At 27.9% G+C, this 14,696-nt stretch overlaps 1 long non-coding RNA gene across 3 annotated transcripts; it reads right to left on the minus strand.

Annotated features, from left to right (window-relative positions):
- Nucleotides 1–4,269: 4,269 nt before the first annotated feature.
- LOC149890143 (uncharacterized) lies at nucleotides 4,270–10,298 on the minus strand. Of its 3 annotated transcripts, none has more exons than XR_016452038.1 (3): nucleotides 10,190–10,298; nucleotides 4,999–5,370; nucleotides 4,270–4,874 (listed from the first exon to the last, which is right to left on the minus strand). It is a non-coding gene; the product is annotated as an uncharacterized LOC149890143 (long non-coding RNA). The 3 variants fall into 3 exon arrangements; XR_016452039.1 differs by lacking the exon at nucleotides 10,190–10,298 and adding an exon at nucleotides 6,929–7,009; XR_016452040.1 differs by lacking the exon at nucleotides 10,190–10,298 and adding an exon at nucleotides 5,992–6,059.
- Nucleotides 10,299–14,696: the final 4,398 nt, after the last annotated feature.

A 14,696-nucleotide genomic window follows, 5' to 3' on the forward strand; every position in this document is an offset into this window, starting at 1 on the left:
AAAAAATTAAATGTTCACGGTGTATAGAAACATTCCTTTAAGTCTTTTTGATTAACTGTTTTATTATAAAACATTCCAATCCTCATTCCAAAATCCGAAAATGTGAAAAACAATTTTTTTTCACTGAGAGCCTTAAGAGAAACCATAAAGTGCCTAGCAATTTTATTTCTCAAGAAAAATAACAACGAACGGAACATGTAGTATACTGAAACTTTTTGAATTTTAATTCTTAGGAAATCGTAGGAGGATGAGTAGATAAAAATTTGGGTAATTGGAACTAACCCAACCCTATGCTTACCCCTAATTATCCCCTTCCTAATAATGCGTCTCCTAAATCATATATATATTTTTTATTCTATTATAAAATAAAAAAAAAATTCATTGGCAGATTTCAAACTTCATCGAAAATCTCTTTTCATTGAAGATTTATGACCATGTAGAATTTAAAACTTACCTCCTGAACTTGCAACTTCAAAAGGTCTAAAAATTTTTTTTGATGAAATCTGAAACCTGGCAATGAACTTCGATCTATTTTAATATTAGAAAAGAAAAATTGAAAAGGGCTTAGGAACTATACCCTAGAGCGAGGGCTATTTGGGTTGAGTAGAGATTGCTATAATCTTTTTATTGCTGTAAATTAAAATTTTTCTGGTCAATATTATTGATAGATTATTGTTGATACCTTACAAAGTCATACTGAACGTTTTTTGATTAGAGGTTTAACATTGTACTTTTTACAAACTGTATTCCTCAAACAGAAGCTACTTTAAAAGTTCTAATAGTTGTACGCAACAACTGCATTTTTTAACATTTAAATGCAGTTTGGAGAACTTTTCCCATATTAGCCAAAACTGATTACAATCCTAATAAGTAGATTTAAGAGCTTGTTGAGTCTAGCAAACTAAGCCTACAGAATAAAAGAAGTACAAAAGAAATTCAAGTTTTTTGAAGAAACGATTACAAAAAGATTAAACTGTTGAAATAGACGCTAAGTGTTTAACTAGAAATATTGTATTGGATTTTTTTTTATCTAACTTAAAACTTGTTTATTATATTCAAAACTCCAACTTTTATGTCGATAAATTCAATTCGATTTTATTCAACTTTGTGTATCTTTGAAAGAATTTTAACTTTTATATTTTAACAGCTCGCATTGAACTGCTAAAATATTAATAGACTGTTTTTAAAAATCTTTAAGTAGTTAAATGTATTTGGCAGCAGGAACTCAAAGACTCGACTCTTAAAAAAGCTGTTCAAAATTATGCTGCATGGCAATATCAATGCTGCTTCTGAATGAATTCTTTCAGAAGAACGTCCTCAATGCAGTGGTATTCCATCTCAACACTCTTACCAATCTATGACTCTACATTACATCAATAAGTTTTCGTAATTCTGGCAATCTGTGCTTCATGGTCAATATTTTACAGATAAAGGTTTAAAACTTAACTACTCTAAAAATCTTTTACCTAAAATATCCTTTTTAAAATAATACATGACTCATTACTTCAGATTTTAGTGAAATGCTATTAATTCTTGCAATTACCGCATGAGATTTATTGTGTATTTAAAGGAGGATGTTTTGATAAAAAATGATTTGCAATAATTAATTTTTATACTTTTTAAGTTGCTACATAACAGATGCGATCACATATCTCAAAGTTAAAGGATGACGAGGATGCTTTAAATGATGTAAATGATTAAATAAAACGTTTTCAGCATTTAACTAATTATATTGATTGATTAAATATTAATAGACATCTGATAAAAAATCATTTACGATAATTAATTTTTATATTTTTTAGGTCGCCACATGGCAGATGCCGTTGCCAACAAGCTTAATTTTAGAGCAAGTTGGCGGAACGAAAAGATGATTTTAACCTTGTTTTAATGCTTAGCAGACTTAGTATTTTATTACACTGTTTAATCTTCTAAATAACTTTTGAAAAGTGAAGACTTTAAACTTGCGATTTGCTCTTGTAAAACACATAAAAATTGCTATTATTGATTATAGATCAAGTTTTTATCCAACTTTTGACGTACAACGTATTATCTTTGACGTACTTTTGTAACTGATGCCTGTAGTAACTTGCTTATTGATTACAGATAAAGTTGAGTGATATAGAGAACACATCACTCGAGTGGGCCTACTCGTCGGAATTCCGTATAAATTATGAGATCAAAGTTGTTTTAAAGTTGAGACGAACGTAATTTTTTAAAAGAACCTCATAATCTCATTTGAAATAAAAAATATCGATAACTTTTTTTTTTGTCTCAGTTTGAAATTATTGGTAAAAAGTTGGAGTTCGTTTCATTTTGAACCTGGAAAAAAATTTGTATTAAAATTATTTAAAAAGTATTCAGTAAATTTTCAAAGCTCTTCCAGTTATTTATTTCAAAAAAAGAAAAAATAGTTGGAAGAACTTTGTGCACTGTAGAATATACTGAATACTATTGGTTTGAGCTGAAAAACAGAATTTCTAGAATAATCAGTCAGAAAAGTTTTGGGTAGATTCATTGTTGTCTTAAATCTTTTTTAAAGAACTATATAATCTCATTCAAAATAAAATAAGTGAAAGCAGAAAGTGAAAGGAGAAAACTTTCATTGACAGCAGTCTGTCGAGTGTCGAAATATTTTCGATGCATTAAAAAAAAGTTTCTTAATAGTTAACTAAGTGTCAATATCTTAAATTACTTTAATGATAAATAAGAATCAGAAATTCAACTTCATCAAAAATTATAAAATGCTAAAAAAATCTTTTCAGACAGATGCACAAGCTTTATGGAAACATTTTTGATAAAGCACAATGATCGTTTATGTTAACTAATGCTAACTTGTCAACAACTTTTTAGAAATCTAATTTTAATTCTTTTCAAAAGATTTAAGTCAAATCAGTGATGAGTAAGTAGAACAACTACATTTTAAAGCATTAATGCTATGCAGCTTTTACAATGTTCGATGTTCGATAAAAGATATTTTTTTAAAGAGTATATATTCGCCACAAATAAAGCAAAACCAATCTGCATTAACCATACAACATCTTCTTGACGAACCCATATTTAAAACAGCCAGATGATATATTTTAGTGCCCAAAAAAAAATAATGTCTAAGAAAAAATAGCAATCAAGGGTTATTAGCTGTAACTCAAAAACGAAAGCTGTTAAACGAAAAGTTGTTGCCCAATTTCGTTTGTTACAACGAGGATTTTTATAATTCATGAGACAGTATTTGTTAAGGTCGAGTATTACACAGAATTTTGTTTGTCACGTTTTCATGATTCTCTTTATTTCGGTTGTTACTCTTTGTTGTCTTGGAATTATTAGTTATCGGTTTTAACTTTGATAAAATTAATCCGCTATATTGCGACTTTCCGCAAGTTCTGTTTTTGGTTACGCCATAGTTTTCAAAAGATCTATATATAACATTACTTCTCTAAATCAAGATAACACTAATTAAAACTAATCAAAATCCAATAATGTCCATTAAAGTCAACTAAAATGCAATAATAACTAATAAAGCCAATGAAATGCATTTTGCTGATAACAGATTGAATTATTGAATAATATCGCGCTCGCGCATTTTTTTAGATAAAGTATCCGATATTGAGTAAAAATACCACGATGTAAAACTGGCTTTGCTCTAAAAACAAAGACTTTTTGTTATAAGATTTATTTTTCTATATCGAAGATTATTACTGAGGTAAATTTATCTCAATTAAGTACTAACAACTTTTAAGTCAAGCTTATTTACAAACTTAATTTATCAACCTTATAGAAGCTATACACTGAAGTACTTTATCGAAATCAAGTTTAGCAATTCTAGAATATATAGTTTGAAGATCATCTTCTTAAAGTTTATAATGTTTTTAACTTCCTGAAATTTATCTGGTACTAATTTATGTTAAATGCTTTCCTAGTTCATCTAAGGATAGCCAGTTTATCTAATATTTTGCATTTTTCTACCACTTACCCCCCCCCCCCCCCCCAAAGAAAAGAAAAAATAAAAAAATAAAAAAATAAATTCGTTTGTAAATATAAGTTATTCCACATTCTAATATAAAAAAAAAATTTTTCCGCGGGAAATGGTCTTGGCTTGCAGTTAGGCCTTTAAAGTTTTATAAATATTCAATCCACAACATTTAAAATTATTTTGTAACAATGATTATTTTTTAAGTTTTTATACTTCTGATATTGTTCCTTTTATATTCTTTAAAAATTTTTCCCATTTATTTGTAATCTTTAAAATTTGGGAGGCAAAAGAAGCAAAAGTTGTTAAATATTTATCATTTTCTTCGTTAAATTATGTTCAATGTTAAATATCAAAACAAAACATTTAATATGATAGTTTTAAATAGTATATAGTGCCTACTGTTCCATAATTGCTATGGTTCATAAATTTGGTTGCTACGCATTAAACTGAAAAACCTAATTTATTGCTCACTTAATCAGAGCAGCTACACGAGCTCGTGATATTATGGTGGATAAATGTTTTTACATTGCTGTTTGAGCAGTTGAGATACAGAATTCGAGAGGAAGTTTTAACAGGCTGACAGTTTCCAAACATGTTTTTTAAAACTGGTTTGTCACCAACAAAATGACTTGATTTCACAAAACAGGATCCAAAACATAAAAGATTTTGAGTGGGAACTTTTTCACATCCTTCATGCTCAACGTACTCAACAAACGGTATTGCGTGACATTTCTCACGATTGTTTAGTAATAGGTTGTTTATTATATCCTTTTGTTCACTTGTTGCGACGCCAGTGCGTGATATTTCGCTTGCAATATGGCCTAGTTGATGAATGTTATACTTGATGGCATTACCGAAAATCTCCGTCCAAAAACAAAATTGCAATATAATGAAGAAGACCTTCATCCTGGAAGAAGAAGTTTAGAATACTAACGACATTTTTGTTTATAAACATATCTTGCAGTCAATAGGTCTGTGTTTACAATATACATAAATATATACTTCATAATTGTTAGTTTACAATTTTTTACCTTTTGTAGCTCGGGGTGTTCTTCTGGCACAACTTAAACGCTTTTGCGATAAACTCTTTTATCTTTCAGTTAGTAGTTCTGTTTTTATAGTATCTTTCTCCTTTATTATTTCTTTGTGACCAGCAGTAGTAGTTAAAATCAACAACTAATAATCATTTAAAACTGGTAATACAAAAAAATGTAAATTCGAGATTTTTCGCACTTGACAATGTCTTTTTAATTCTTACTAATGGAATTATAGTTTGAAGAAATAAACCTCTTCAAGTAATGCTGACAGAATTTTCTCCACCAAATAATTCAAAATGAAATGCAAGTACAAATGTTGAATATACAGTGGAGTTGATTTTTTTTTTTTGCGTTTGGATTTCTTTTCTAGAAAAAAATAATATCGTGTTAATCATTAAAGAAAATGATTTTTCCGACATAAATCCGACATTTTTTTTTTTAACAAAAACTTGCTCATGTAGGAAATGGAATGAAAACCTTCAAAGTAAGTTAAATTTGCCTAAAAATCGTTTTTGTTTACGTAAGGACATTCTATCACTTTGGACTGTTGATATTCAATCAAGTAAGTATATTTATAGAAAAAATCATATAGTTTTATTATCAGCATAAATGTAGATATAACTATATACTAAAAAAGCTGAAGAATTTCTTACCAAATCAGCCATGAATGATGTACCTTTACATTTTTACATAAAAGTCAACATGAATGAATTTTGGATACTAGACAACTGTGACTAGTGTAAGAAATATTTTTTCTTTTTTATTTACGAACAATTTTCACATAAATTATTTTCTAAATTATTTTTACTTAACTTAATCAATATAAACAGATGTTTAGAAGGATCATTTTGCATTTAATATTCACTAAGTTCCGTTCGGATGACTTTAAGTTGACGATTTATCTTGCGTTTCTGACTTTAAGCGAAAAAAATTGTTCGTAAGCAAGTACATTTCAAATATACAGAAATATAAGTTTGAAATACTTACAAATACCCACAGCGCAAAAATTTTCACCCACACACTCACACCCAATCTAACGCGCGCACACAGTTAGACAAATATGCACGGAAGAAAATGACTCTTTGTTTATGAAAGCCTTACAATTAATGACCAAAACCTTAGCAACCGACTAACAAACAAAAGCATTTGTTTATAAAGAGTTTCTGGTATATACAAGATATTTGATTTTTAAATTCCCATTCAACTCGTAGGAAATAAAAATAACTTTAAGTTAACTTAAAATAGAATTCTGCTGTTCATTTTTAGGACTTTTACTCCTTTCAAAAAAAGATCATCATAAGAAAAGTTATTCGATTTATCTGAAATATTGAACATATCACAAAAGACTTAAGTCAGAAAATGAAATGAAACTTTGTTATCATGACTTTTATACCTATATTAAATTTTAGTAAATCATCGAGACATTTTTCTTTTGAAAATTTCTCACTCGTCCACATAACCGTGAAACGGTTATGTGGACGTAGTAAGAAAAGAGGTTTTAGCATCAAAAAACTTCCGTAGAACCTGCTGCTAAATCACTAAAATGTGATTTCAGTTGAACGATTAAACTTGTTTCCAAATTTTCTTTTTTAAAACAACCACAAGCGTATCAATATCAAATCTTTTTAAAACAAATTCTCTTTTTTTTTTAAAACGATCACTAGCGTACCAATAACAGCTCTTGTTAAAACAAATAAAAACTCTTCATGTATTTTAAACTAAGTTATCGAATACTCATCTTTCACTGAGTTTTTTTTCTAATTTATAGTAATTGAAAACAAAAATCATATAGTTATTTATATTTGGGTAAAAATTAAAGCACGACGGTAAGATTTCTTTATGTTTTTCATATCACCATTTTCTTCTTTAATCCAGACCCATCCCATCTCCTGCACATTGTTAAAATATAAATTATTTTTCTTACCTAATATTTCGAATATTCCGGAAACACTACGCTTCGCGCTCTCGGGAATTTGAATAGACATTTTACTTTAATGAAATTTATCTCTCAATATAGAAATAAAACTTTCTTTAAAAAACACTTAAGCATTTTATACTTAGTCGCTTCTCACAACTTTTGATCGTCATTCCAATATCAACCGCGTAATAAGGATAGGACAAACTGGCTTAATTTTATGCGATTGTGTTATGAAAAGCTTGGATGAATTTTTTGTTACAGTTAAAAATTTTTGGCATTTGTAAAATATAAATAGCTTGAAAAATAATAAACTTTGCTATTTTTGTAAATCTTTTTTCAACATCTTGGGAGAATTACTAAGTAAATGAGCAAGTTGGCCTCGAGCATCCCTTTTTTCATAAACATTTAAAGTGGTTCTTTAGCGAGAACATTGTTAATGTTATTTATGCTCTATTAAAATACTTCGCGTATTTCAATGACGCTCAATTATTATTTACATAACCTGATTTTTATTCATAGTTCAATTACATTTATTATGCGTTTCATTGAAAACAATTTTAAGTTCCTTCGATTAACTTTTTCTTCTTTGCGTTTTTATTTATACATGGTGAAGTTTTCATATAGGGCTCTCCAGCAGAGCGTTTTTGAAAACGGTTACACAAAAATGACTAAAAATATATTAGACCGCAACAGTGCTACATAGCTAAAGTATTAAGAGTAAAGGAATAATCTTCTTTAAGAGATTAGAAAAACGCTCTTAACAGTTCTTAACACTATTGATACAAAGAATGTTTGAGTATGGTGTGATACCTCCCCCATTAAAAAATGAGGCGTTATTTAATATCATTACTAAAAACAGTTTATTTACATAAACTATTACTTGCTATTTAAACTCAGCTAGGGAGAAAGATACCACATTCAATCAAAAGCCAATCAATAGCTATTTATTGTTATATTATTTTTATGAATTTTTTTTACATGATTCAAACTATTTATTTGGTCATTATATACGTATTTTACGTCGTTACATACAATTTTAGTCGAAAATTGACTTTTACAAGTGAAACAGGTTTTTTTTTATCCCTCAGTGTTTTATCGAAAAGCTTTTCTATTTATACTTTCAAGAAAAAAACCTGATAATTTAAACATATTAAAAAGAACGTGGTGGAATTTAAGAAAGGGATTTATTACTTAAAGTGCAATAACTTATACTGAGCATGCATTTAGATTTTATTACAAAGATGATTATAAATTTTCTAGATGCTTTCAAAGGTTTTTGCGAAATCATTATTTAACAAAAGCATCAATACATTGCAAGGTATATGAAAATGTTTTTGTATATTTTGAACGAACTAAATAGAAGCTTAATCTTTTTTTTAACGCGCACCCTTTTTACACTTTTTTACGCGAGAGATTTCAAGATGTAACAGTTTCAGTGTTGAGAACTTACAAAGAAATAAAATACCGCAATACATATTATTCTGATATTATCCTCATAATCTAGAAATTTCAAATTATCTAAATCTAGTTACTTTTGTCATTAATTATCTATATCTTACGATTAGACACCGGACTATTTTAATCGTCATTAATCGTAAAAAAGCGATAAACCAAAGACCAGTGTCTACTAACGATTCTACTTGTCATTTAAATCTTCGTGTTGAGAAACGACAAAATAAAAAAATATTGTTTCACATTTTTGTAGGATCAGCTTTGCGCAATTGTTCTTTTAATCTAAAAATAGATTCTGCCATTTTGCTTTCTTTCTCAATGCCTCCGACTAAGTACATCATTTTAAAAATAATACAATCAGTATTTCTAAACTTAATTACAATTCAAACCCAACTGATTATTGTTACGTCTAGTGACGTGTTCAGTGATTACAACAAATAAATTTCACATACCCAAAAAAGCATGACTATAAATCTATTTTCGGTGGAAATATTTATGCATTTTATGAAGTTTCAGCCTTCGTCTGAATCTTATAATAGTAACAGTAGATAAAAACAAACAAATAGATTAAATACTTCGGATTTAAACTTGTATCAGTCAAAAGAGCGTTTTTCAAACATTGAGATGATATGTTTAGCAACGTAAAATTAGGTTTTGCGTATATTTTTTTATATATTATTTGCCTAATCAAAAATTTCCGGTTTTTCCTTTTAGTTTTTGCAAGCTATAAAAAAAAAAAAAAAAAAAAAAAAAAAAAAGGGAGTGCTTATGTGTGCTTAATGCTCAAAAAATTTAAAACTAGTACGAAACAAATACCTTAAGCTGGTCTTAAAAAATTTCAAAACATGTAATGAGAAATTAAATGATTTATATTTACTAGAGTTCTAACTCGGCATTAATACTGAAAGAAAATATGAAACAAACTTATTTTAGTTTCTAGGCTGGTAGCCGATGTAGCAAGCAAAAATATGCAGGCGAAATTGTACTTTTAACATTTAAAATTAAATTGTTGTTACAAAAATTAATGAACAAATTTTATTTATCAAATACAATTCATGAACTTTTGTACATAGTTTATGTTTAAAAGCTTTAGTACCCAATTAAAAGCGTAAGAGTCTATTACATAATAACAACATATCGCGAGGTTAAAATTATTTTGTTCTCTCCCATTTTAAAAGTTGGGAGAAAATGAGTTATTAATTTTAGTTAGTAATAATTACTTTAAAAATACGCTTTATATTATAACTTTTTTTTCTAGATAGTTTGCTTAAGCATAAATCATTTAAAGGCAAAAGTTATTATTTTTTTAAAAATTAAAACTGAAATTTTAAATATTTTTTACTTTTACAAAAAATCAAAAACTTTCTCCCTACATTTAAACTTGGAGATAGAACAAAATAATTCTAACCTCGCGGTATTACTAAACTTAGTTTTCAATAATAAAGATTTTGAGTTGTTCAACTGTTACTTAAAAGTGCCCTGTGAGAAACCTACTGTTTTAAAATATATAGATATATATCTTTTTAATTTCAAAAGAAACGAAAAATTACAATGGTGTGCCATTTATTTGGTATTACTGGTATGTTATAATCTTTCTATTGATTTTAGATACAGATTTTAAAAATAAAATTTGAATTAATAGTTAAGCATGAGCATAGTTATAAGGGATCAATAAAATATTCCTATTTTTACTAACTTTTATGAATAAGAAAAGAATTCCGAAGGAATTTTCTTTTTGTAACTGACAAACAAAACATTAAAAAAAAAAAAAAAAAAAAAAATTGCGATAAAACATAAAACAAATCGTTTGCATACTTTTCATACATCTTTAACTAAAACAAGTTTGTAAGACTGTTTCCGTAATCCATCCCTTCCTCTATGCAACTCATTTCTTGTGCACAGCTGATCGTATGAATAAAGACGCAATATTAAACACTTTTCTATAATTTTGTTTATGATATGTGAAAAATGTATGTCTTTAAGTCAAAATCTCTTTTCTAAATCGCGTATATTCAATTCAGTGAATAGCACCTCATTTCCAAGTGTTTGAGTTATGGAGTGCACCATCAAAATTTTAAGATTTTTTCTTGAAGTTATTTTTAGATTGTGGGGATCTGTGCTTCATACCAAAATTCTAAAAACTTTTCATTTCTGAAAAATCTTATTGACAATACAAGATGGAAAGACTAGCTCTCAATGATTTTTAAAAGCATTAAAACTTAGATAAGGTAGTTTTACTTTTAATATTTTTTACAATAAACCCTTAAGTATAACTTAAATAACTTCCAAGTATAACTTCCTTATAAACTATAGCAGATGCTGATAAAAGACAAGCTAGGCCTCTGATAAATTAAGAATTTTCCCTGGATATTTGAAAAGCATTTTCTCTGCGAATACAAACAAATAACAATTCTATTTAATCTTGTTACATTTTTTATATCAAAATAAGTTGAAAAGAGTTCTAAAGTCTTGATAATAGGTTTAGTGACATCTCTTAAAGCTGTAGCTGATGTAATAAAACCCAGAGCAAATGTTTTTTTTCTGTTTTTAATTAAAGAAATTCTAGATATCACTGGCAAATTAATTAAGTAATTGACAGATTTCTCTGTAGTTTCAACGCAATTTTTAACTTCATTCGGAAATAGAGGTCACTTCGATCCTTTTTCTAAAGGGATTTACAGTTTAATAAGTCAAGAAATTTGTTTAAATTTCTAACGTAATTAACTGTGCCTTTTGCACCTATAAAAGTTGGATGACCTGAAACCATAAAAAATACAATATCATTCGCAACTGAGCAACTCAGTATTTTGAGCTGGATCTTTAATATTCATTTTGTGTCTGAAAAATTTAATGTGATTATTTCCAAGTTTATTTCAAAGTTTAAATTCTTCTTTTAGTTTGTACAATGTTTTAATGTAGTCCTATTCTTTTCTTCTGTTTCAATCATCAACAAAGATGCTGAAGTTACATAGGGCATTTCAAGCAGCTTTTAACATTTCGTCAGGTTAGAATTATTTTGTTCTATGTCCCAATTTAAACGTCGGAAGAAAATAATATACTTTAGTAAGTAATGATTACTTTTAAAATAAATTCCATTTATTAAATTTTTTTCTAAATGATTTCTTTAATATAAATTATTTTAAGAATAAGTTTTTATTTCATTAAAATGAAATAATAAAATCTTAAGTAATTTTTACTTTTAAAAAATAAATTCAATAACTTACTTTCATCGTATAAAATGGGAGACGAAGCAAAATAATTCTGAGTTGAAACTCCAAAGATTCAGAGTTTAAGAAGCACATAAACTTAAAGCGTTTGTATCATACAACTTAGATTCGTTTCTGTAGTTTTGTCACATAATATGTAGTTTATTGAACATTTCCAATGACCTTTCAGTTCAACAAACATTAAAAAGAAGTTTTTTTGTTGCTAATTTATATGGATTATATGGTTGAGTAACGTTTCCAAAACCCTAATATTATCCACTAACATTATCAAAGCAGCCCTGATATATACAAAATAAATCAAGAAGTTTTGTATGACAAATCCTCTGAAGTCTTACTTTGTAAAAATGAAATACATCAATAAAAACACAGGTAAACAACTGACAGAGTTTATTAAATTTGAAAGAGAGCTTTTTGCAGGTAATGCAAAAGTAAATTTAATAAATTGATATGCCCAGCAAGCACATAACGTTGAAACAACGTTGAAACAACGTTGTAACAACGTTGATCAACGTCGATCAACGTTATTTCAACGTTTTTTCAACGTTGTGTGCTAGCAGGGTGCTCTTGATAAATAAAAGTGCATCGTTTAAGCAAAGTTCTTAACATCGCGAGAATATCTTGTAAAATTTTATTAACACTTATTTCCCGCTTCTACTTTTTAACTCAGATTTTAACAGTTCGAAAATTAGTCCAGAAAAGTAATGATCAACTATTTCTATAGAAAAAAGCTTTGTTTCAATAAAGTAATTTTTTTCTCTGACTTTTTAACTATCCTACAGATTGAATCTATTTTTTTCTTTTTCAAGTAAGCTCTCAGTTCAATTTTTTATGGAGAATTTCTTTTTGGAACTTATTTTGTTTACTACATTAGTAGTTCTAAAGTTAGAGAAGTTATGATCAAATACTGCTACAACATCATTACATACAGACTGATTCTACTTTTTACACTTTACATCACTACATACAGACTAATTCTACTTTTTACACATTATGATTAAACATTAGTTTCAAAATTTAATTTTTTTTCGAAATAAATTTTTTTGTGGAGAATGTTGTTTTGTTAGTTTTTTGTTAATTGTATTATAAGTTATAATCTCTGTTAAAAATTTATTTAAAATAAAAGTCATTGGTTTTTTTGAGTCTGATAAAACATCATTGGAAAGTTAATTCCTCTTTTTTAATGCTTTTACTTTTCAAGAACAAAGTAAAATTAAATATAAAAGGCGAAATGTTTTATTTCAACATCTTTTTTATTTTCTGTTAACTCCTAAAATAGTCTTTTCTAAAATGGTTGCTCCAGATTCGACTTAGTTTATTGGGTGTAAACTTCTTCTTACAAAGAATTTTTTGAGTAATGCTTAATAGCTATTTTAAAATTAATGGTCAATGGTTAATGGCTATTTTAAAACAGTAAATGGCTGTTGGAAATTTTAAAGGAGATTTGTGAAAAAAAATATCATTACTATTCACAAATATTCTTTTACAACCATAGGTTGAGCAATTAATTACCATATCTACTGTTCTAAATATGATATTCCAAAAATTATAAACAGTTATAATTACTAAAAAGTTATAATGAACCATATTTCCTTTAAACTACAGATTTCCAAAATATTTTGAAATTGAATTAAAAGTAACAATGCTGATAAAAACTAGAGTTATAAATTGTATGTAAATTCATAAAATCGCTCATTACTATGTAACAGGGCGACTTTACTCAGTGGGGCATCTTTACACAATTTTTTCCTCTTTCAATTTTATTGATTTTCGCGAATAATAATTTATTTTTATTATTTGAACTTCTAAACATTTACAAAAATTTTGCTAATCATTATTTTATGATATTAATATCAAATCTTATGTAATTTTTAGGTTTTTTCCAATTTTAAAGAGTCACTGTTTACATTAAATTAATTGCACCGAAACATCTATCACACCGAAAGTTTAAAACTAATAATTCTTGTATCACAAATAGCCATAATGTAAAAACAATCATTTATACACGTATAAATTAAAAGGCATTAAATTTCAATAAATTATAAATATTTAGAAAAATCAGGGTGACTTAACACATAAAGTAATCTAGTTTATTTTTACGAAACAGGTGACAGCACTTACTCTTATTTTTATTTTAACAGTCAATTTTAAGCGTCACATTTAGGCAAGGTTATTTTTGTGATTTTTGACTAAAAGTGTAATTAATGCTAAATGATAGATATTTTAGTTTAAATTCATTATTTGATCCTAGTATTGACAATATTTTACATTTGCAGTTTAAAAAACATTTGTTTTGTCAAAATGGCAAGAAATTACAAGAAGCAATTGGCATTTCGTAACTACAAGAATTGTGATGAGAACCAACAAGAGGAAACTTTAAAATACGTAAACGGTAAGAAACTAAGCATTCCAAAGGCTGGTGTCAAGTACGGCATTCCATTTAAGACAATAGCAAACCATGCCAACAACTAAGTCACGAAAAAACCTGGCAGTTAAACAGCTCCGAGAGAAGGAATCAAAAGGGTAGTTTGTGAAATAATTAAAGTGGTTGCAATTTGAGGCTATCCCATAATGACATTGGAGATACATCTATTGGTCCGAGAATACTTAAAAATCAATTTAATTCAAATTTTCACGTTCCAAGACGGCTGCTAACAAAGTGAATTATGATGAAACCAACGTTTCCAATGATCTAAGTTATTTTCAATATGTCATAATCATCTCTTTTAAAACCTCTGAAACTACTTAATGAATTTTATTCTTCTCATTGGAGGGAGCAGCAAAGTTGTGGTACGCAAAAGTGCTATTTGTGCTTACCGTAGAACGGAGGATTCTTCAGTAGTTGGAAAGAGCGTGGGCCCCAAGGAGCAATGTAAAACAGAAAAAAATCTGGCTTGTTTGACATGACTTTGCTTAACAACTGGTTTCAAGTCCCTTTGACATATTTTAAAACATTACCACCGCACGGAACCGAAAGTATTAATTGAAGATAATTTTCCATCGCATTTATCCCCAACTGCCATCAAAGCCTGCATCGATGATAATATTCTATTTGTAATTCTTCGGCCTATTTCAACACAACTTTGTCAGCCACTAGA

The sequence above is a fragment of the Hydra viridissima genome, unplaced genomic scaffold, assembly GCF_058129835.1.
Source record: "Hydra viridissima isolate aposymbiotic clone 2 unplaced genomic scaffold, HvirCarnegie_v1 scaffold_4, whole genome shotgun sequence".
Lineage (NCBI taxonomy): Eukaryota > Metazoa > Cnidaria > Hydrozoa > Anthoathecata > Hydridae > Hydra > Hydra viridissima.